Source organism: Pezoporus wallicus, unplaced genomic scaffold, assembly GCF_028554395.1.
Source record: "Pezoporus wallicus isolate ANWC-B61680 ecotype Strahan unplaced genomic scaffold, APGP_CSIRO_Pwel_v1 contig_7073, whole genome shotgun sequence".
Classification (NCBI taxonomy): domain Eukaryota; kingdom Metazoa; phylum Chordata; class Aves; order Psittaciformes; family Psittacidae; genus Pezoporus; species Pezoporus wallicus.
In genome coordinates this window covers 4,384,032-4,408,013 of record NW_026641326.1, presented here as the reverse complement: position 1 = coordinate 4,408,013, position 23,982 = coordinate 4,384,032, and the positions used below count along the sequence as shown (strand labels likewise).

Here is a 23,982-nt window from a genome sequence, read left to right as displayed (position 1 = left end):
GAACAAATCTTTCAAAATATCACTATTTTTAAGAAGCAATGCAGTTCCAGATTCTTTTATCGTATACCCTTGCTTCCAGAAGTATGTAATAAAAATATTGGACAACTAAACAAGAAAAAAACATTAGATTTCCATTTATCTCATCAACCTAGAGAACAATTTTCCCTACATGTAATTACTACATTAAAATTGCTCATAAATAGTAGCAGGATGACAGCCAAAATTCCCAGATTACTGGTCTACTGCTTCCAAGAGAAATTATGTTGCACTACTAAACATGGCATCAACCACGTCTATTTGTTTCCCTTGTAAAATATGTAAGATTTGGTCCTTGTATAAGTCCTGTACAGCACAAATGTTCATGAAAATACTGGATTCCCACTGTTTAATACTGATACATTGCTGGGCTGACCTTTTCATTAGCTAGAATCAGATTTAATTTTTCAGTGACACATATGTGACAGGATTGTTAAATAAAAGCCATTGGTAATTAGAAATCACAGCCTTCGGTGTAGCCCCAGTTAGAGTATAACAGAACAAAACTCTCGAAAAAAATTACTCCCTGGCATGAGAAATAAAAATTGGGATATTTAATTACACCTTACATTGCAAGCTAAGTAACTATATGGGACAGGTGCTTAATTAAGTACTCTCACTTTTTCTGTATTACAATCACAGAAGAAAAAAAATCCTAAACACAGTCAAAACCACCATCCCTACGCTGTTTGTAACTGAAGGTCAGCCTGGACCCAGCTGAGGAGGTGCCTCTTACCCACATATTCTTCCAAAGATGAGCTTCTTGAAGCTCCATCACCTTTGAAGGCCTCTTTGGTGAGGCTGTTGAGAAGATGAGACTCAATCAAAGATCATAGTGAGCAAACCTGGCTGATGAGGAATTTGAGTGTGAAAAGCACCAGGGATGCTCCACCTGCCTCTTCCTGCCCTTGCTACTCCCTGGTTCAGGGCACATTGCAGATGACACCTATGATGACATGAACTTTACTCAGAAAGTGTTAATCTCCACCCCAATGAGCCTCTATGCCCATTTCTCTCTTCCCCTCCAGAGCCTTTCACAAAATGGGTGACAAAAAGCTCCTGAGGCAAGGAAATGTGTTCAGTGTCGGGCAAATTGGCCCCACAGCAGCTCCCAGCAGAGGTGCCATGGTGCCTAGGGGTAAAGGCAGAGCACCAGGGAGCACATGGAATCAGTCACCTCTGTGCTTTTCCATGCCATAGGCAGGAGCACCTCCCTAATTTGCTAATTAGCTAAGAAAGGTTAAAATTTATGCTAGTGAAACCTTAAATATAATGATACAGCAATAGTATTTATGCAGTTATAGTTCTTTTATTTTAACCTGAACCGTCCCCTCCCTCTCCCCACATGCAGAGTCACTCATGTGTTTGGAAAAGATCAGAAGGAACATTTATAAGGACCATCATTTTACTTCAGGTGTCAAAGTTATACATAGCTTTTCCCTAAAAGCTTTTTGACATCTCAGTTTTAGTACCAGGGAGAAGATAACCTTCACTTGACTCTATCCCTATCACCTATTTTTGGATGTTGTCAGTTCCCAGAAAAGCAGCCCAGATGCATATGCTGGAGGTGATTAAAATAATCATCCAAATTAGAAAGATGTTCTTCCTTCCATGGTAAAGTATTTCCAAATAGACTGTAGCACATCAGCATGAAGATTTTATTTTTAGATGCAATTCCACTCTCAGGAGATTTAGTTAGAGGAGTCTATGCATTAAGTATCTTGCCAAGGACTTTAGAAATGTTATTGGACAACACATGTAAAGTAAATTTTTCAGTGCAGTAAAACAACTTCAACATTATTTCACAAAATTTGTGTTTCAAACCTGATTGCAACTATTATGCCTTCCCAATTCTGTAATCCATCAGTCTTTTAGTTCCTCAAACCACAAAAAAACCCTCTAAAAATGTGATAGAATGAATATAAATAATAAAGAAATATATACACACGGCTGTGGAATGTTCTACTGTAGCACAAGCAGTAGTAAAACATTCAATTCAATGAACAGTGCCAGTATTAGAATTAATTTCCCTGGGAGAAGACTTTAAGAAGTAAGTAGAGATTTTGGGAGCCCAGCTTGTCAGGTCCTGGGTTTCTGGAAGAAAAGTCAGCTTTTGAATGGTCAGGGCACCTTCCCTGCCGGGCAGACACAGCAGAGTGATGGCTGTTGCCTGCCCCTGAGCCAGTGGTCTGCTCTCCCCCAGCTGTCACTGACGTCTCAGTTTCATGTTTGCATGGAAGCTCATCCGATGCTGTTTCTGCCTAAGATCTACTCTGAGCTGAAGCTGAAAAGGTGTACAAGCATCTTCCGTTCCGTGTGCCCGGCCATGGAAGAATGCATCTGGCATCAGCTGTCTGTTTTTTGTAAATGCTCCCTATCTACTCCCAGTTGTTCCTAACAAAATCCTAAAATGAAATCCCCCTTAAACCTCAGCAGATCACATCCTGTGCTCTCAAGCCATTCAAAACCTGACTATAAATGGTTAATGATTTCTCTTGGCCATCCCTCTGGCCATATAATGGCAGAGCACCTAACAGATTTGATTTGTTTCATACATCTAGCAGCTGAAGCACTTGACTATTACATCACAAACCAATTTCTTAAGGCCTTGCATGTCTTTTGCACACACACAATGACTGAAAACTAAAGAAATGTGGTTTCTAATCAATGCAAATTATCTGCTTGCTGACAACTGTCTGTTGACGTTTGCCAATGTGAATGTTCTCCCTAGGATCTAGAGGTGCTGCTGCCAAAGAATGTGAGGTCTTCAGGTTTTCCTGAGAAAATAAGTAAAATAGATTCCCTATTGTCATTTCACCAATACAAGTCATACAAACTAGATTATCTCAATACTCTTTCGCCTTGTTTTCCTTATATCTTCTAACATGCGCCATTGGGTGGCTCCTTTCAAGACAGCAAGAGCTTGGTTTTTTAAATACAGTGTGGAACAGAGCAGTGTTTCTGGCAACACATGACATTTGAACTTAATAATTTGTCAGTATCCATTTTGGCCTAATGTCAACTAGACTTGACTTAGAGCAAAGGATCGTTTGTAAACTTTGAGTCAAGCAAACTTAAATGAAACTTCCCACTTTTTTATTTGCTTCCTGAGAAAACCTGTGCGAGCAAGAATATTTGACAAAGCCACCAACTTAATACAAATTACACTACTGCTGAAAACAAAGTTCACTTTTGCAGCTGTGGGTATTCATAATGGAAACCTACTCAAATATCAGCACTGCAAAGTCATCCAGGAGACCAGGTTTGCCAGCTCTGTCAGATCAGCTCTGCTGTGAGCAAAAAATGCCTCTGAGCAGTTCTAATAAAGACTCAAAAGAAAATCCAGTGTAGAAATCAATACCTGGTTTAGGTTTTTCATAACCAAAAAAAAATGTTAAGTGTGAACGGTACATTGTTTATGATGAATATGTCATTGAACTTTAGTTATAACATTATTGACATGGCACTTAAAAGTAAATTGAGATAACCATTGATGTGGTTACTCCTACTATTAGGAGCACATAAACCTGGATGCCCAGCAGCCAAATTCCACCTTAATGGGTGCTCTTAAACATGTGAAGAAATACAAACAACTGTATTGATTTAAAGAGAACAACAGCACTCAACAACAGCAGGACACCCAGTCACCCCAAAGTCACTCTGGCTCAGCCCTCCTGACTGGGCAAGCACAGGTAAGCAGCAGGAGTGCAGGAGAATCCTCTCCTGGTACATATATCCTCCCCACTTCCTATAACTGCTTGGGGGCTTTCTGAGCCACATGCTGCATTTAACCTTTGGTCTGTAGCAGCTGCCAATGGGCCTTTATTCCACAAATCTAAGTACCTTTTCCTTTTTTCTTAATCGATTATATACTTTGACCTCCACCACCAGAGATAACAAGTGCTTAAATACATACAGTGTTAAACTTGCTGATTAATAATCTCACTGGTTCTCCCTAGCTCTCTACAGGCACTCTTTGCATCAGTTGTGATTGTGCAATTCCTTGCATCCCCTCTTTGGAATCCTGTTGCCAAACTGACCTCCCAGACCACCAGGGCATGTGCATGTGGTGGCGTAACTTAGCTGCCCAGGTTGGTCTCAGGTCCTTCTTCTCTGGTTACCCTCACTGTATGTAAAATTATTCTTTCCCCAGTTCATTTTTGGACTGGGTTAACTGGGCAGAACTTTGAGCAGTAGGAACACTGGGCAGCAACTCCTTTAACAGATGAGTTTAGATCTACAGAAACAAAATTAGTCTTTCCTTGAGTGGGAACCAATATGTATCTTTACATTCACCTTCTAGCCTTCTTCCAGTTCTACCGTGGGAGTAACCCCTCTTTCAGGGAAAAAGCTGAATTTAAGGTAGTGTATTTGAGATGTATATACCACCCCTGCAGTATAAATTGTTTGTGTAAATGTTTTGCAGACTTCTGAAAAACCTAAATTATTTAGTTTCTAAGGTATTTAAAGTAAAAGATGAATTAGAAAAAGAAACATCATGAATTTTCAGATCATATGTCTTCATTACACTATAAAGTGTACTTTGCATAACACTTGTACAAGTCACCATAAAATAAGGTTCCTGGTTTATATATACTCACATCTACAGATGTAAGAGCAGTCTAATCCCCACATGTGTATCTGTTTTATCTCCCTTACCTCAAGGTATGGCCATACATTCATTTTTTTTTTTTTTTTTGTTAACCAGTGAAATCAGAGAAATTATTCCAGCACAAAGACATAACACTCTAGTAGAGGAACGTTGTGAGCATGGCTTTTTCACAGACCTGCAAATATGCAGTGACTGTTACTCCCCATTGCTGGTAACAAAACAGCACAGATTTGATCTTTGCAGACGCATCTGAAATCAGACGAGCTGGTTAAAAATTAACTATTGTCTGAGGCTCTTGCCATTATGCATCTCCTTGAGATCCTGCATCTCTAAATGAGCTTACCACATTTCTGGCTGAAACTAGTTTTATTTTAATTGAAATTTTCATCGGCGATTAGCATTTCAGCTCATAGGTCAAGCATGAAGCATAAAACCAAGTACAGTAGCAACGGGGCGGGATGACTGGGAATGACGGCGTGTCAGCCATGCACAAAGGAAATAAAAACAGGTTGCAGTTTGTTTTCAGATGAGACTGCTAATGTCAGCCTCCTCCAATGGAGGCAATGAAAATTATTCTGCATTTCAAAATAAATTTGAGGCAAAGGTACTTTCTTCTTTTGTATGTTCATTCTCTCTCAGAGCACAAAATAATAGCAAAATCATGAGCTTTCTTGTGCTAAGAAAAACAAACGTGAACTATAGTAAAGCAACACTTCTGAGGAGAAATCCTGCCTCACCCTGAAAGCCTCTCCTGAAACCCAGCTCATGCCACAGTTAGTTTTAGCCATTCTCGCTCCTGCTCACAGCACATCCTTCAAAAGACACAAAGCCAGGCAGAGCCCTATTGAATTGGAAATGTGGGCAGGGGATCTGCCAGGCAGAGCTCCTTGCAAGCCTGGAACCTAATGAGATTGTTCATTCAGCATAAAGCTCAGTGAAAACAGCATATCACCCTCCCAAACACACACACACACACACGGACTTATCTAAAGTATGCCACCGGAGAAATTCTGCGCTCTATCAGGCAGTAAAGGAGGGGGAAGAATTTACAGCACCCAGCACCCATTGGGCTCCATTCAAGTGCACGGTGTGCTCGTGGTACGGGAGCAATCCCTATGCCACAAAAATCATCCAACAACAACAGAATCCACTGCAGAGTAATGAAGGTTCGACTTGGCACTAGTGATTTTCACTAACTCACAGCAAGGGTTGTGTTTACTTCAGAGCTGCCTGTGCTAGTAACAAGGTGACAACATGAACAGAGAGAAAAGAAAAAAGGTATTTAATTGCAAATGCATTACCTCTATAAACAGCAGAAAACAGCTATTATTCCCACTTGGCCCATTAGAGACCATTTTTTCCTGATGCATCCCAGGTACACGAACTCATTCACAAGGTAGGACACTGTGAATACTGTCAAATATCAAAAATCCTAAATCTGAACCCACTGCTTCACATACATCATGTGAGAGCATGCTTACAGCACTCACAGACTTGGGGAGTCTCAGTGTGTTCCCAAGATCCCAAGAGAAAATCCTGGCAAGCTTCACACAAGAAATCTTAAAACCAAAGGAAAACTAACATCAAAACTGAAGCAAATCTCCTTCTATATCAATGTTATTCTTGTATCTCAGTATAATAGCACTACATGACAGTGAAAGTCATTGGGACATTGTTTGTTTCTAATTTAAATTGCAGTCAGTGCTTCATGACAATGGAGAGTTTCATGGCAAGTGATCTTATGTACTTCCTGCCTTCCTCTGATTTTTCCTTCTGTGCAATAAGAGAGATTAGCTCATCCAGCTTTGTGGAGGATCTCACAATACTTGCTTTTCATGCTAAGTCAAATCCATTAAGCCTCCATGTTACTAAAGATATAAGGAATTACTTAAAAACTCAAGTGAAATGTATTGATTTAACCACAGACACAGCATGAAAGCATTTAAGGATACAAGTTAAACACCATCCACATCACTGCAGGTCAGACTCTGAAATCCCAGCATGTCCTCCCTGGACAGGGAGCACCTCCTCCAGCTTTGGGTGTCTTGGTCTGCTTCTACCGGACAATCCACACCTCTCAGTTGGATTTGCAGTTTACCAAGGAAGAAGTACCAGAGGAATTTACTTAGGACACTAAGTGCAGGATTTGGCCCAGTTTATGCATTAGGAAGTCTAAGCACTACAGCAAACATGACAGCGTAAAAGAGAAATCAATATTATATCCTGATTCTGCATTTCCTGCTTCACTTGTGTTTACCTTAGATGCTGGTGTCTGCATTTTCCTACACGATCCCCTTTTCCTAGGACCAACTTTACAGCTCAAACCCCCAGTCAGATTAAAGAAAAATACACACGCAAAAGCCTAGTCCATATATGCGAGGTGTTCTTATTTCACTGCTCCATCCCTGACAGTGTTCAAGACCAGGTTGGACGAGGCCTTGGGTGACATGGTTTAGTGTGAGGTGTCCCTGCCCATGGCAGGGGGGTTGGAACTTGATCTTAAGGTCCTTTCCAACCCTAACTATTCTATGATTATATGATATTCTTTAGGAACTGATATGACTCCAGCAGAGGCATATGAGGAATTGTTAGGACAAGTTTTTTGCTAGGATCTCTAGGGAGTTTATAATCTTAATGGAAGTGGCTGAGGATATTCTTTTAAGTAGCATAATGCTACAATTTCTCTGGTCATCGTTTTGTTTCAATAGCTTCTGTTAATGGAAATATTTTGTACCGAGGCTTTCCAGGGAATGGAGTTGTTGATAAGGTGAAGATTATTTCTGAGCATGGGCAGCAGTTTTCTCACTTGCCTATGTAGTTTTACCATTGTAAGAGAAAAGTGTTCAAAACACTCCTGATCCCAGTGATTTTCTAGCTTAACAGTTGTTTCTCTCCATTAACACCCTTTTTCAGGGCACTGAGTCAGAACATCCGTCAACTGCACTGAAGACAGCTGACAACATACTGAATGTATCTCATGTACCCGTGAAAGAAGGAAGAGACTTCACAATCATGTTTCTCTCTCCTGGATCCATGTTCATCACCCCTTTCACTACTGGCAAGACGCAGAAAAGCAGTTGTCAGTGACTGAATTATTTTCTGGTGATCACATGGAAGATATTTCATTAGGCAGATCACATGCAGATGGTATGTTTTAAGGCACAGTTGATCTCTAGAGACACAATTTGACTCCAACTAAGTAACTGAGCAGGGAACAACGAGGAAGCAACACGTGCAGAAAAACACACTATCAAAACAGTCTAGAAGTCTTGTGAAACATAAGATTACTCACCTACTTACTAAACACCTGGTGAAAAATATACTGGGTAAAACTAAGTCTGTTCCCCCAGATAGCTGATAGGAGCTGGGTAAAGTATCTTCCAAGACCAGACAGATAGGTTTAGAACACTTAGAAACAATCTGGAGGTAGTACCCACTAATTACATAAGTGTAATTTCATCATTACTTTTCCTTTCTCTTCACTTTTGGCATTTTGCTTTCCATGGCAACCATAAAACACCTGCGCCTAAAATGTACTGCCAAATATTAAGTCCTTATTCCAAAAGCTGGAGCATCATGATGGTTCATCACTATAACATGAACTATGAACACTGAGCACAAACATACCATCTTTTCCCTTATCCCAGGTTTGGAAAAAAATTAACTCTACCTTGCTGGAAATCAAAGTAAAAAAAATTAAACTAGAAGTACAACAAATATTCATCAGGAGGGGAACATTCCGCTTGAATGATTAAATCTGTTCAAGTTACATAAAACTGTAAGGAGAATCTTAATGTTGAATGTCACACCTGCAGAACCATAGTCGTCATTACCCATTCTGTCCATAACATGATGCTCTTCAGAACAAGTGTGACTTTTGCTCGCCAGCCTGTCTGCAGATGTATTGTACTAATCAATTTACATGCACATTGGGGAAAAGCACTCTCCATGTCACACACGTGCAAACTGTATTATATACTTTGTGTGGAGCTTCTATAGCATTACACATGTTGTTTTACCTTTTTCTTAAAAAGAAGAAAAAAAAAGAGAAATCATAAATACTGTCAGTCATATTGTTTATCTCCTTTGTATTGCATCATGCCCATAGGTCCACTTCATTGCCCTCTATAATTGATTATGCACCTTAGAAAGACTAACCAGAAAATGACACAGAACACCACAGAGAGGAATCAGTTATAAAAAAGACAAAACCTGCACAAAAGCTTTCATATACTTGAGTTTCAAATATTTTTGACTTAATTTCTGCCTCTTCACGCTTCCCTGTAGCCAGCTGTGAGCCTACAAAGGTCCCTAAAGCACAGGGAAAACTAGCTGCATGGCCTCACTCCTTACAGATCTTAAGCATTTCACATAGCTCTCCCCAACACATACAAATGCATGGACACCCCATATTCTTCTTGCTTCTCCAGCCCAATTGGTGTGTACATTCAATTCATCCTCCTTGGGATAAACAGCATCATTTAATATAGAGCTGAACTGCATCTGAAAGCCTAATGGACACTCTTAGGTGCCACCTGAAAAATGCGACTATGTTATTGTAAATAATATTTCATGTTAAATAAGTAGCATAAATATTTTAGAGGTCCAGGTCACACCATGACAGGTAAAGAAAGCACAAAGAGAACTCACCAAGAGCCTGATATTAAATTCGGAAAACTGCCCAAAGGCAGGGCAGCTTCCTGACACAAAAGCACAAAGCTAAACCTGATGCAGTGGGATATGCTTATCTATAATTTAGCCAATGAATACTTGAAAAGAACTAATCTTGTACTATACTACCAAATTCTGTTTTACTCTAAATGGCAGAAAAGCCAATGGGAACCTTCCTCATTCCTTGTACATCTAAACTACAGGTAACCGGAGCTGGCAGGTGATGTATTTATTGACTTTCTTGACACTCCTCTCTCTACTTCTTGCAACTCTAGAGCCTGAATTATTGTGGTTTCCCAAACAGACAGCGAAAGAGCTAATGGCTGCTAAAGACATTGCATTGTAAAAATGAAAAACTCTCCTGCAATTACAGCACAGTGAAGCCCTTTGAGCTTTTCCCTTCACTCTCCTTTTTCTCCTTTTATTTATCTGAAGTTATTTAAAGGACAGATCTGTTTAAGCAGCTGCTGCCACAACTAGTTGGCCCAAACAGCTCTTTTAATTAAATATTTGCTGCTGTGTGAGTTTTGTCTCCCCTCCCTGCTACCCTTGTGGACAACATTTGTTCTTGCAAAGATAACAGGTCTGCTGAGCAGCCTCTGCCTTTGCCTGCAAGGCCTCCTGCACTCCAAGCCCCTATAATGATGTGAAGTCTCCACAAAAATTAATCTTATGATAGGCACCATGATATCTGCTATCAAGGAGAACCATCAACAATAAGGAAAAGAAACATAACTTGCCGGGGTTTAATAATCATTATTAAATTTTCATTTATATAATTAGACTTTAGTAATAACTACAGCATATCTCTTATGGCATGGTAAATTCACAGAGCACGTCACAAAATGATTTTCTTTTCCCTTCTCTCCCACCAATAATTGAAAAGTAGATTGGGTAACTGATATCAAAACACATACTATGCAGATTTACATAGGGGATGGAAATGGAGATAAGTATCACAATGCAAATAAGAGAACTCTTGAGAAACATGGATTTTAAGCAGGTTTATTAGAAATTTCTTTCTCTTAGATTTTCTTCCTAGTCAGTGGCCAGGTACAGCAATGCCTCTGTGAACTTTATGGTATTTTCCACCCATGATCAGCAAGGCTTTGGGTTTACTCTACTATTTGTATTAACTGAATTGTCCACTGTGCTCCTCCCAGCAGGTAACCCAGGGAATAGCATTAAAGGCAACCGGGTTGACCAAATACCAGTAACAGCTTGCCTTCCTCAGGGAAAAGCCGCTGTCCTACTGACATCTCACAAAGCAGGTATGTGAATTGACTGATCTTTACCTGGTCTAACCATGACTCCAAGATTCTCACCTGTTTCTATACTGGAAAAAACAAAGCCAACTTAGTGTGAAAAAAAGCCCTTATCTGTTAGACCAGTTTGACATTGGAGGTAGAAAAGGTAAAGGAAAAAAAAGAAATTAAATGTTTTGCAAGCCAAGGTGTTTCAGTAGCGGACATGGACACTACTGGTACCCCTCCATGAGAAAACAACAAGGGATGAGGCTGAGCAAGCAAAGTGCTGCGAAGCTGCACAGAGGAACACAGGACCCCGAGTGTGAAACTAAGATGGAGAGATAAATGCATCAGGAAAAAAGAGGCGGCAAGAGGAGTACATGACGAAATTAGATCAGACACCAACAAGCCTGGTACAGCTATGCAGGGCCTCAAAGCAGCTGCCGTTAGATGTAGATGAGTGAGTGAAGAGATCCAAGGAGAGGGCTGATACTGTCAAAATAGTGGGGAATGCAGATGAGTGAGGGATCAGTGCTGTGTAGAGACAGGCAGAGGAGGGGCTCAGGAGAACTGCTGGGGCTAGAGCAATAACACTGTGGAGGGAATGAAAGAGAGTCTGGGTCTCAAAGCACCGAGCAGGGAACTGGAGATCCCACAATGGCAACAGCAGTTTACGAGGATCTTAAGGAAAAGCAGCTCACCAGGGCATCGAGAGCATAGCAGCAAATTTTTCATTCCACAAAGTATTCCAAACCTGTCTGACCTCACACGGCTGAGAGACACAGTGGGAATTTGTTTCGAAAAGAAAGAGTAATAACATCAAGCAAATTTTATTTTATTTTTATCTATAAATGACCTATATCAAGACAGACAAACTAGTACAAGCCATTCAGCTACATCTGCACAAGAGAACCCAGTTCCCACTTACTCTGATCCACACCAGAGATCAGACAAAAAGGGCGGATAGAGGCGGACCTCCTTTGAGGTCCGGATAGATGCTCCTGACTGACATCACCTTCACTGTCAAAAAACAGTTCTGATCTTCTGTTCCTATGGGAAACCTATCAAATTCCAGTCACGCACCAGATCTCTTCCATGCCTTTCTAGCCAAAAGAAAAAACTAATAAAGCAAAGCAAGGCTGGGGTTAGGGCCACTCTCTGTTACCTACCTCAGGAAAACCCTTCTTGGGTGGATTTATTGATATGATTTATATGGTTTATAAACATAATCAAATAACTGAAATTCAGTATGTTTTCTGAGAGAAACACAAAAGGGCAGTATGTCAAGTCACTCTGCTTTCCTCAGATTCACCAGTAAACCCCAAGCTCATTAGCCCTCTCCCAGGCACCAGTCAGGTCAATGGAGACTGGCAACATACATAGGTCCTTCAAATCAGTGGAGAAATTGGGGTGAGTCTGTGAGCTATTATAAACTGCCTGTCACATTTAGGAGTAGCCAGAAAATGAAAAACATAAAGAACAAAATCTCCAGGTAGACTCCCACCTCTAACAGACTTGACCAAAATCTGAGCACTATCAGACTGGAAGCACTGACGTAAAGCCAAATAAGTATCTTTGTTCAGAGGTAACGCCTTTGGCAGCTGCTAATCCATCTGAACATTAAGTTTCTGTTTCCTAATTTTGTCTGCTTTGCTTTTGTAACAGCGTTTCTCATTTTGCAACTTTTGCTTTATTAGAGTGAAATTTGGTTTCATTCTCAACTTGTCTAATGTTTAAATGGGCTTATGTGAACTTGCTGGGCATGAGGAGCACCGCTTTCACGCTCAAAGGAATCAGTGTTTTCAACTTTATAATCCAGGACAAGTTCAGGCATCTCAAGCGTTTGGGAGTGGCTCTCGCTAGCTACAGAATCATCTCTAGGGCTGCTAACATCAAGCTGCAGGCCAGGAGGAATCATCCCAGGAACTGGTTGTTACCTCTAGCACAGCTTCTCCCTCTTGAGAGGAAAATCCAGGACTCCTGAAAACATCCAGACTGGCACACAGACTGTGGCTCATCTGTTTCTGAGACCTAACGGGCTGCTGTATAGACAGACCCAGGGTTGCAGAACACGTTCCAGTGTTAAGCAGGCTGAGTCTAACCCATTGTCTGCTTAACATGACAGGTATACAGTCTGTAAAACAGCTGAAGGTGAAGCATACACCCTGAAATATTCAGCTTAAACACATGCCTTTACCCTGCCAGCATAACTAAAAAGCCTCTCAGCAGCAATTTAGCAATGAATAATCAGGAGGTGGCTTTAAGTTTCATCAGAAAGCTGGCACTACCTTTGCTCTAAGCTTCATAGAGATCAAGGGCTGAAATGTAACCTGCAGGGAGCGATGACACCAACCTCGTCCCAAAGTCATCTCCATTCCCCTACAGGTAACGAAGCCTCCCGCGGGTGCCAGGATCCCCGTGTGGCTGCCAGCCCACATATTACCCACTCAAACAGGTTTGCCTGTAAATGTTTCACTAATCCTGAACCACAAAAAGGCTTAAAATATCTGTCAATCACACTGCCTCCCCGCTGTCCTCTCCACAGCCCTCACAGCCTTGCTGGGAGGATTGTTACTGAGATCGGCCAGTGCTGCCACTGTACTGCGGAAAATTAAACCCCAGCCATAGAAACAATAGCTATTACAAAGCATGTAACCAGCAGGAGATGGGATAAATGTTTGTAATTTCAAGCTGTATAAAAGGTTTTTTAAATGCCTTTAGTCTCATTCATACAACTTTAATATTTTGCTGCCTAATAGTTGCATTTTATAGCTAGGCCATAATCATATTGAGGTACAAACTTTTACAGTATAATGTCAAGCTATGTGTTAGAGTCAAGCAAACATTTGTAGCAATTATATGCCCAGGAGATTTCATAACATCATAGAATTAACAAGCAGCTCAGTAAATCATATATCACTTGATCTGCATTGGTTCCGTCTCCAGCAAAGAACTCTGCTTCTTCTACAGGAACTCTGACACGACATGTCAGTGCATGGTGCAAACCTGTCAGGCAGTTATTGTGCACTAATGTTAGTTACCACCTTATCTCGTAATGTTTTTTTCCAAAGAATTAGAGTACAGTTTTCTCACACTTTCTTTTAAAGAGAAAACCCAATCCCAACTAGCAAGAGAGAGTTTTCTCCCACCTTATGACTGGCGCTAGAAACCATTTCCACTTTTCCTTCACTACAGAGCAACCATCTAAAGAGATGAACTCAATATAAAGGTGATGGTAAGCCTAATTAAAAATGGGTGTCTTGAAACATTTAAATACTACATGGATAAGCTAAGCAGGGAGATGCAGCCTGCCTGCTGAGGAGCATCATGCCCAGTCACTGGGAGCAAGGTTCTTGCTGGAGACATATGTTACTAAAGTGGTCTGATCTGGCACAAAGCTCATTAAATGCACTGACAATCATTCTGATAAAGCCTAAACCAAAAGCTACTGCCTCTCCTGCTGAAAACTTTAGGAACAAGAATGGTTCAAAAGATTTCCAATAAAGAAAAAGCAGATTTTTTTTATATCTATCTCTTTACAGACTACTCCAGCAATGCCAAGGTTACCAGTCAAAGCAATTACAATCGACCTGATTAGGTATGTGAGCACAACAATGAATTGCCAAAGCAGCTGCTTCATTTCAGCTCAGAGACGAGTGCCCTTTAGTGTTTGCTAAAGTGATTTCCTACAAAACCTGTATCACTTGTCAGGCCACTACCTGAGAAGTGTACCACCCTTAAAGAACTCACAGATTCATCACCAGCTAATTCTGTTTTCTGAACAGCACAGAAAAAGGAGACAATGCTCAGGCATCAACTCCTGTCCTATTTTACATCAGTTTTAAGGCAGACATTTACTGTCTTACATATGTCCGAGTGAGGCAGCCTGAGCTGCCTGGACCATGGGGCTCCATTCAGGAGATGTTTCTCCACTCCAATCCTTCCAGGGGTGAGCGGGGCCACAGCCTTGGCTTTGCACCATCCAACTTCTAACAAGACAAGAGCAAAAAGATGGGACACAGCTGGGGACATGGATGACCTGTAACAATAGGGAGCTAATTTCTGACATGGGAATTTATCTATTCATTTACTTAATTTTGCTGGCAAATTTGATCCTGCTTCTAATCCTTTTGGTTGCAGGAGCAAAGCACTGGAATTGCATCTCAAAACAGGACTGACCTCACCCCTTGTGTATTGTTTCTTTTACTAAATGACTAATTTATACTGTGCAGACTCTAATACCACAGCCATCTGCCAAAAAGTGTACAAGCCATCTATATTGCAACAGTCTATTAATATGTATTAAAAGTCACTTTACAGTTGACATGAGCTATTTCTGAACATGAATATGAAAAAATATGATTATTATACCTAAAACTTTCAACTAATCATGCATCACTGATTTTCTCACTCAGTTTATAATTTAAACCTTTAAATATTTCAGAGCAGCCTCATCAAACCAAGATTTCTGGTGGCTGGAGAGCTGAGACAGCCATTACAGTAACAAGAAAAAGAAAAAAGAAAGTAAATAGGAACTTGTTTTTGGGGGAGCAGGAAAGGAAAACACGAAAGAGTAAAAAAGAAATTATTTTTACATAAAAATGAGATAAAACCAAAAATTTAAGAAATAATGTACACCGTTTTCCTTCATTATTTCCTATTATATTGGTTATAGTGCAAGTATAATGTATAACATAAATCTGTCCAAAAGGACATCAATGCCCAGCAGACAGAGCAGCTTAGACAGACAATATACACAGAACAGACAGATCAGAGGTGACTGAGAGCCTGTGTCCATAACAGGATCAGTGCTGGCAAAAGCTGTCTAGACATCAGATCCAATCCAGTTCACTGGTACATCTTTGCCTTCTGCAGAGTGAGGGAAACATTCCCTAATTTGTATTTCACTCACAGTTTCAGGGCTTTTACTCAGCACAGTTCATTTAAAACCTTGGGACTCAACAGCCTGAAACCTCTGAGACGTGGAAGCCTAGAGCAGGAGTACAAACTCCCAGCTCTCTGCAGAAACCATTCCCTCCAGGACATCAAGTCCTCCAGGCATGTGACATGATTGAGACCAACATTTCAAGGGACTTGGATACTCTGCTCACATTAACACCATAAGCAATCTGGTGCCCGATCTCCAAGGGCAATTTGAAAATCCCAGAGTGGGTTTTTGGTTTCTTTTTGGTTTCTGCATCCTCCTCAAGCACTGAGGAAGCAAATCCGCTTATGAAAGAATTTATTAGACTTGCTGAGCTGTCTTTTTCCCATCCCTGAGTTACTTTGTGTGAATGTTAATCACAGTCATTATACATTTTATCTTCTGTTAAATGCTTACCTTCATTCCCACACACACCCCCACCAAAAAATAAAACAGGTCAGGATTGAAAACGAAGAACAAAAACCCAAAACTGGAAGCCATTTAATAAAGACTTATTTCCAGAGATTCAGATCCCTTCCCCACTGGCCACACTCCTCATTTCCACACTATTCCAACCACCTCTTCATATAATTGTCTTCAAAAGCAATGCTGAGAGAGCAGGGCTCTCCCCCGTTAGGAAGATGGAAAGCTGAGAGACAGAGCAGATACTTTTGCAAGCAAACACGCAGCTCAATAAGGTTATAAGGGTTTCAGGTAGGTGCAATATTTCAAGTCATTCAGTATTCTTCTCAGCGTGTGTGCAGGGTCTTGGAGCTCTTCACTGCATCAAATATGAATACACATAAGTATATATGCATGAATGTATCTAGGTATGTATATATGCATGAACATGGAAAAAGAGACTGAGGTGGTCAGCAACAAACTCCTTTGCTTTCACTTATTCTCATCAGAAAGATTTGTTTTCAGATGTAAAGCTCAGTGAGGCAAGAGCACTGCTGTTCATTGCTGCCTGGCCTCCATCCGCTCACTACCAGCAGCTCTGCTAAGGTAAGGTAACAACACCTAAACCAAGGATCAGTGTACTTTAAGCTAGAAGAGCTGCCGTAAGCACCTCTCGATTCATAGCGTGCTCCAACAGGAACACAACTCTCACACAAATTACACCTTTTCTTTCATCATCCCTCTCTAAAGGCAGATTTCCTAGAAAAGTGGTGTGTTGGTGAGTTTCCACTGTCTGTCTTCTTGCCTCTTCCAGGCCTTTCTGTGATTAACAATGGCCTTTGCAGCACAAGCACAGACATTTTAAACTGCTTGTCCTGCTAAGAGAATATTCCACTGATCTCAGCATATCTGTGGAATGTCAGGGATTTTGGTAAGCTAGAAAGAATCAAACACGTTCCTGTGAAGATCATAATATATTAAAAAAGAGAGAGAAAAAAAGGCATACACACAAATGAACAGGGAATGTTTCTTAAAGTAATTCTGTATTGATCTGACACACAGAAACCCTCTGTATGTAATAGTGAGCTCTGAAGAAGGAAAATCATTCAAGTGCTTTTCCACCTGGTGTGTGCTGGCAGAGACACGGGCTGACTGTGTCTCCCCTCATCCCTCCCCAGCCAGATCCAGTGAGGGCTGGAATACAAATCTAAGTGACCCCTGTTCAAAATACACTGTTAAAAAGACTTCCACATTTGAATTTTGAAGCATGCACAAAAACAGCCTGTGGAGCCTGAAACTGCTCTCCATCCAAGCATCTTATATGTAGGAGAGTGAAACACCTCAACCTCAAAGGAAACATCCTTTGTTTCTCTCTTTTTTTGTAATGTTGGCTGTGATAAATATGTCTCCTATTTTAATTATCTCAACAAGATCTTCTAGGAGGACCTGCTTGCTGGTTTAGAGATGCTTCAAAATTTAATGTAGATAATTAAGTAAATGGTACAAGTAATTTAAAGATTCTATTAATCTAACTTCCATTTAAGTCTTATTTTTCAGATGACATCTCCAAATCTTGGTATCTTATTCTATTCAACAAGTATTTCTAGCATGTAAACCCATAACAAATTAAAGATATAAAAAAACATTTGCCTTTGTCTGATGTACGCACGTGTGTAAGTCTGTCATTTTGGAATAAATCAACTTGAATGACAGTCACACTACTGCATCATGAGCAATCTTCTGCTCACAGGGTTTACTCCTCCCTGGACTTGAACTTTCTCCTAATGCTACCCTGATGTGAAGATAACCTTACCTCCAGATGATGGAGGTTTAGAGGTCAGAACACTTAAAGATATAGTGACCCTGCATTTTGGAAACAACACACAGTCCTGACATCAGTTGTAGCAAACAATGTACCTGTTACAGGACCAAACTATAGCAAAACTCCATGACATGAAACACAAGAAGTCTGGTGCCTCGAAGCAGAAGAATTTTAATGAAAGCAAAAACCTGTCAGGAAGCTCTAGATGCTCTCACGAGTCCAAATTTTGATCCTGGCCTTTCTTTCAGAGTCACTGAATTAAAAAAAACAGCTATTGGCATCTAAAATGCTTCCAATAAATTACTGCATTTATTGATGAAAGATGAACTGAGAAAGGGGATGAGGACAACACAAATGAGGACCCAGAGAACTGCCATGTTTCAAGACTGATATATACTAATTGTTATGAATCTCTGAGGTTAAAATTACCTGGAAAAATAATGCATGCATAGAAGTCCAGACTATGAAATAAAGAAGCTTCCTTCTTTATTCTTTATTCCAAAATAATCTTGTGTAATTTGTGCCCTGCCTCCTTTGTTGGCCTAGTACCTACTAAATTTTCCAAAGTGGTTCACAGCCCTTAACAAAAAATACAGTCAAGTAAGAAATCCCAACATTCTATTAGCGCAACCAGGATTTACAAACAAAATACATGACAAAATTGCAATCATCCATCTTAGTTGAAGCAATTTATAGGACTGAAATACTGCAAGGAACTCATTTAAAATGGATATGCGCTGAAGAACCTTTGGAGAAATAGCTGGAGTAATCAAGAGACGTCACATTATAAATTCAGCATAAGCACTCTCCCTTTAAAGTATTCAGTTCATACACCTGAAGGAGCTCTTTTATGTAGACTTGCTTTTCTTTCATTTAAGACTTCAGATGTCACAGCCAGTCTTGGTAACCATGACACTAATGACATATCAGCTGCAAAAATCACCCACCTGCTGCCATGGACCAGAATTTGACATTCTACTTGACACTGGGGCACAAGTCACACACCTCAACATCACCCGTGCTCACCACCGTGGCCAGGTTATGCTGTTGCTTTGTCACATGAAGCAACAGTAGCAAAGCAACACCCTCTGAATTCTCAAAAAAACCCAAACAAAACCCAATTCCTTTTGAATGTATTTCATGGCAGACATTGATGTTCTTTTCTCTGAATGCTTGTAAAAATATAGATGATGTATGGGAAATATGTTCCTTTTTTCAATCACAAAACATAAGCTAATGTTGAAGTGGGTTACAAAAGTATGTTATATCAAGAGGTAGAATTTATCCCCAGAATGCTTCCAGATAGACAGGTGTCCTGGGCTCAGCAGTAGCAGCCATTTTTCTCCTTCTTAGTAGCTGGTGCAGTGCTGTGTTTTTGACTTTCAGCCTGGGAATAGTGCTGACAGCACCGATGATTTTAGTTGTTGTTAAGTAATGTTTAGTCTGACCAAGGACTTTCTGAGTCTCATGCTCTGCCAGGGAGGAGGGGAAGCCGGACCAAACCAGAGACAGGACACCTGACCCAAACTAGCCAAAGAGGTATTCCATACCACAGCAAGGCATGCCCAGGATGTAGAACTGGGTGCAGTTACCTGGAAGGGCTAGATCACTGCCAGGGTCAGGCTGGGTATCAGTTGGCGGGTGGTGAGCAGTTGTACTCTCTTCCCTTGTTATTTCTCTTATCATTATTATTATTGGTGGTAGCAGCAGTGATTTGTGTTATACCTTAGTTACTGGACTGTTCCTATCTCAACCCACAGGAGTTACATTCTTAAACCATGCTTAAACTGTGACAACAGGTTATGTTGTGATTAATTTTAATCTATCAGAATAATGCTTAAATATTAACAGCATTCATCCCCTGATTCATTTAAATTATTAACACTTAATTAGCTGTTAATTGATTGTATTATTTTTTCATCAAGTGCTGGAGTTCCTTTCTAGGAATATTGCTATTCCAGCTCCTTCCTACAATGCTGAAATCAGCCATGGCCCTGCTCTTGGTAGTATACGCAACACCCAGTAGTGAGAAATCAGCATTTGTATCTTATATGTGTCAGAAATTCAGACTTCTGAAGAAGTTTGTTTCTACGAAAAGAAAATATCTTTTATTCTAAGGTTGCATCACCAGTGACAACTTAATTTTACTGCTCAGCGTACTATTGCATACAGACAAAAAGCTGTCCATCAGAGAAGATCAATCACCTGACCTGTTAAGCGTCTGCTCTACTGCTGATCTGTCGTTGTACAAACTTAACAGTTAGTTTGCTTTTCTTTGTAGCAAAATATTTAATCATAGAAAATGTGCATCTTTCGGGGGAAATCCTGTATTCGGTAGAGAATTCTCTTTAACCTGGATGTGAGGAATTTATTACTTGAAAATGCCCAGATGCAATAAGCATAAAACCATAACATCACACTGTATGTGCCATTATAGTTGCAGTGCAATGAACTGCATTTAGATTATTCTAATGAAACAGTTATTTTCCCAGGATCTTGTGATGATTGCATTCAGCAATCCAAGAGATGAAGTAAAAAGGGCAATAGGGAATTTCATGATGCTAAGGATAGTGATGGCTGGGGAGCATCCTGCTCACTCAGCATCAAGGACTGTGCTGATCCAAGCAGAGGCCAGCACCCCTAAGCAGGACCTAATTTTAGGACAGCAAAGGTGCCACTGTGCTCCAGCAATTGCATGTTAAGTCCCCAGATCCACAGGATGTATGATAAGAGGCTTGAATTACAGACCTACTTAAACCATTATTCATAATTACTGGTTATTCACAATAAATAAAATCAACTTTTTTCCCTTTTGCCCCATTTTAAAACACCCTGTTTTCAACACTGATTTTCATATTGCTGCTTATCTTCATCAACAGAACTAAAACCAGGGACATAGAATGACTTACACAACTAATGATTATGGTATTTTGGTGTTGACTAACAGGGTTTGGTTATGACTGGGTTCTGGGTAAGACTAGGATACAAAGAAGACTTCTTATGTGTGTTTGCAGATTATGCACTTATTCTCTGGAAATACGCCACAAAAATGCATACGGCATTCAAATGCATTTTTAATGTAAAATACTTGGTATTAAAGGACAATGGATAGTCAATGTTTTCAACACACTCACTTAGAAACAAATATGAACCCATGGTATCAGAACAAAAGCTAATCTGATGGGGAGAATTTAGGATAGAATGTTGCTGTAAAGCTGGCTTGGAAGGATAAAGGAATAAGATAACTATCCAGAGAAGGAGAGAGGCTGTGAAGGTGAAAGAGAGGACACATACAGCTTTAAGAAAGAAATTTCTAAGGCAGTCTCTCTCACTTCAGCTACTGTTGTTATATTATGAACATGGCATCCCCCTTGCAGCTCCCTGGCCACCACAATACCATACAGCGTATCCCTCTGGCACGCTATGTGCATATGGATAGCCCAATGCATCCTCATCTAACATGGCCATTCTTTTACACATTGCATGTTTGAAACATACTGAAAAAGCAGGTTTTGGGGACTGGTCCAGCTTTAGGAAGAGCTTAGCCCAAAGCCAAAGTGCATAGCAAAAGTCAGATAACGTTCACAATGCATATGAGCAGCCATCCATCAGGACACATGGTGACATGTCATACAGCCGGGAGCTGCTGAGGAATGAAATGGGCCAGAAGCAACACCCATATGACCTTTACACTCATAAATTAAAACAGCACAAGTAGAGAGTGACAAGAAGACTTCTTGAGTTACAGCATATTAAAGGCTTACTGACACTGAAGTAATAAGAAATAATGAATATTTAACTTCCAGTTCATATTAAAAAAATTGCTAATGTTTTATTTTGTCATCCATAATGAAACAAGAAATTAGGCTAGTGATTCCTAATGATGTGTATGGCGCTCTTGCAATATTGCTGGACCCAAACAAAGGCTCTCCTCAAGTGAGGGCAGGCAGGAGCAGGAGCTGAGGTCCACATCAGTCTCTGTTTTGACTCTGCCCAGCTTAATTCACAAACCAGCGCTTCTCTTTGCACTTGAAATGTTTGTAAGGGCAGAATGTGAGTTCAGAAAAGGCTGATGTGGATTACAGATCTCAAATCTGACTTTGTCACTGCAGTCCTTTGCTTTCCCAAATAAGTGGTGGATGGGCTTGGACTGGAGACAGAAATTCAGATCCTGGCTCTGGTGGACTTTACGTGTACTCTTACTGAACCTTTTCGTGTCTAGCCATGATGTACCTCCTTCTTCCATCTTTCGGACACCTCCTCTGTTCATACCGTGAATTTCTCAGGAATGGGAGCTGTGTGAAGCAAGTAGGCTCCCTGGATTTCCCATGCTATACACAGTTCTATTTTAATAACAATATCATGGCCTGAAAGCACTATTTAAGACTTACTTCTAAAGGAAATTCAGGCTTTTAATTACAAACAAGAACGCTTAAGTCAGCCCTGTACCAGCTTGTAAATGTTACACAGCAGTTTAATAGAAGAATTGACAATGCCTGTGATCCTATAAAAATGATGAATTAAAGATCACAAAATCCAAGTATTATGAGTAAGTAACCAGGAGACTCAGTAAGGGGAAATTATTGGAATTCAACATTCTGTAAGAGCAGAGTGGGGAACACTGCCTGCTCCTGTATATCACTGTGGGCATGCAGCTTCCATGCTCAATGTGCTGTCCATTGCAGGTGATATGACTCCAGGAAATCAGGATATAAGTGGAAGTGACGCCACTGGGTTTCCTGACACTGCTGCTATATAAAACAGGGAACTGGAGGAGCTTGAGACATACAGGGAAGCTCTAGTCATGGCCCTGGTCTGGAGGTGACTGGCATGTGCCGTAAAACACAGGAATCAGTGGCAATGTCAAAAGAAACACAAGTTCTCCAGTAATTCCTTTCTCCTACTTCCCCACACAGTCTGACAGACATGGTAAGGTCACACTGACAGCACCGACACCTGACCCAGTGCACACTTCCACCTTCATGGCATATCTCTTTACCTCCTCACAGGTTTCATTGAGTTCACCCTGCCAAAGGGAGCAAAAATGCTCACTATTTCTTAACTCCTTTGGTGCTTTTCCCTTTTCTCCTTCCACCAGGACCCAGCCAATAAAACTGACACTTCACTGGAGAATGATCCTAACTTGCTGCAAATCCAGGTCAATCCTGGGGAGCATGCTCACATTTCAGATTTTAACAATTTTACTAATTTGGGTTCAGCCAATAGATGTTTTTAGTGCAGCACACTTCCCTGTTATACTTCAATCATTTATTACATGACAGGACCTAAAAGTGCAGATCTACTTTGCATATATTATTACTTATCAAGAGCATTTAGTAATAAACCCCTCTGGAGAGCACATTATGGACTAATATGACCAAAGATGTCCCTGGAGAATACTGGTGCTTCAGTGCAGAAGACATACATGACTGCTGCTATAGCCAAAGATAAGAGTCAAGGAAGTCCAGTGAAAAGGTTGAAGCTTTCTGCTTTGCATTCTATATGGACTAAACTGGTCACTAATAATTTAATTTACCTGCATCAACATACTAGTGAGTCAATATTTGCTTTAGCCTATTGCACAAATAGTTTGAAATGTTTCTTCTAAACCTGGTTCAATTTCATTTCTTAATGCTAAACCACCTTTATTTCATAATAGACCAGTAGCCTAATTAATGTTTCATGCTTATTACTTAGGCTCAGTCTCACAGTAATAAAATCCCAAAACCAACTTCCACAGGACTCCAGTTAGAGTGCTTATGTTTTCTTTTGATACATACAGTGCATCTCTGGTTTGCAATGCATTTACATCAAACTGATTTGTTTCTATTATCATGGACCTTTATTGTAAACTAAAAAAGAAAAATAAGTGTATCATTGTCTCTACAAATAGGGTGTTTATTTCCTCTCCATCTTCTCAAGTTTTTCCTCTGTGCTTTTTGCCTATAAAGCATAATGTACAGAGCAATTTTCAAACACAAAGTTTCTGATTTCATCCTAAATGAAACCCTATGTCCAATTTGAGAACAAATCACTGGAATGTAAGTATCCACGCTCAGTAAATACTGCACGATTGTAATTACATACCTAAAAATCATAACGTGATATCGTTAACGGATGCTTCCTAACAGATTTTTCTACCATTCTATACATAGAATACATCTGATCACATCTATATGTGATTGCTCTGTTCAGCCTTAGGCTAGAAATTAAAGGCCAATCTTTCAAACTATTACTTCCCATTATGAATGTTTCTACTGGGAAAATT

General features: G+C 40.3%; 1 protein-coding gene across 7 annotated transcripts in view; it reads right to left on the bottom strand.

Moving 5' to 3' along the window:
* Window positions 1–23,982, bottom strand: part of CHL1 (cell adhesion molecule L1 like) — a 136,833-nt gene that overhangs the window by 61,186 nt on the left and 51,665 nt on the right. For 3 of the 7 annotated variants that reach the window (XM_057422874.1, XM_057422875.1, XM_057422876.1), the window contains exon 1: window positions 657–784. The exons of 2 other annotated variants lie outside the window; for them this stretch is intronic. The gene's annotated coding sequence lies outside the window, so the exon portion shown is untranslated. Of the gene's footprint in view, window positions 1–656; window positions 785–23,982 lie in introns of those variants that run through there. 2 more of the 7 variants (XM_057422870.1, XM_057422873.1) reach the window with 2 other exon arrangements.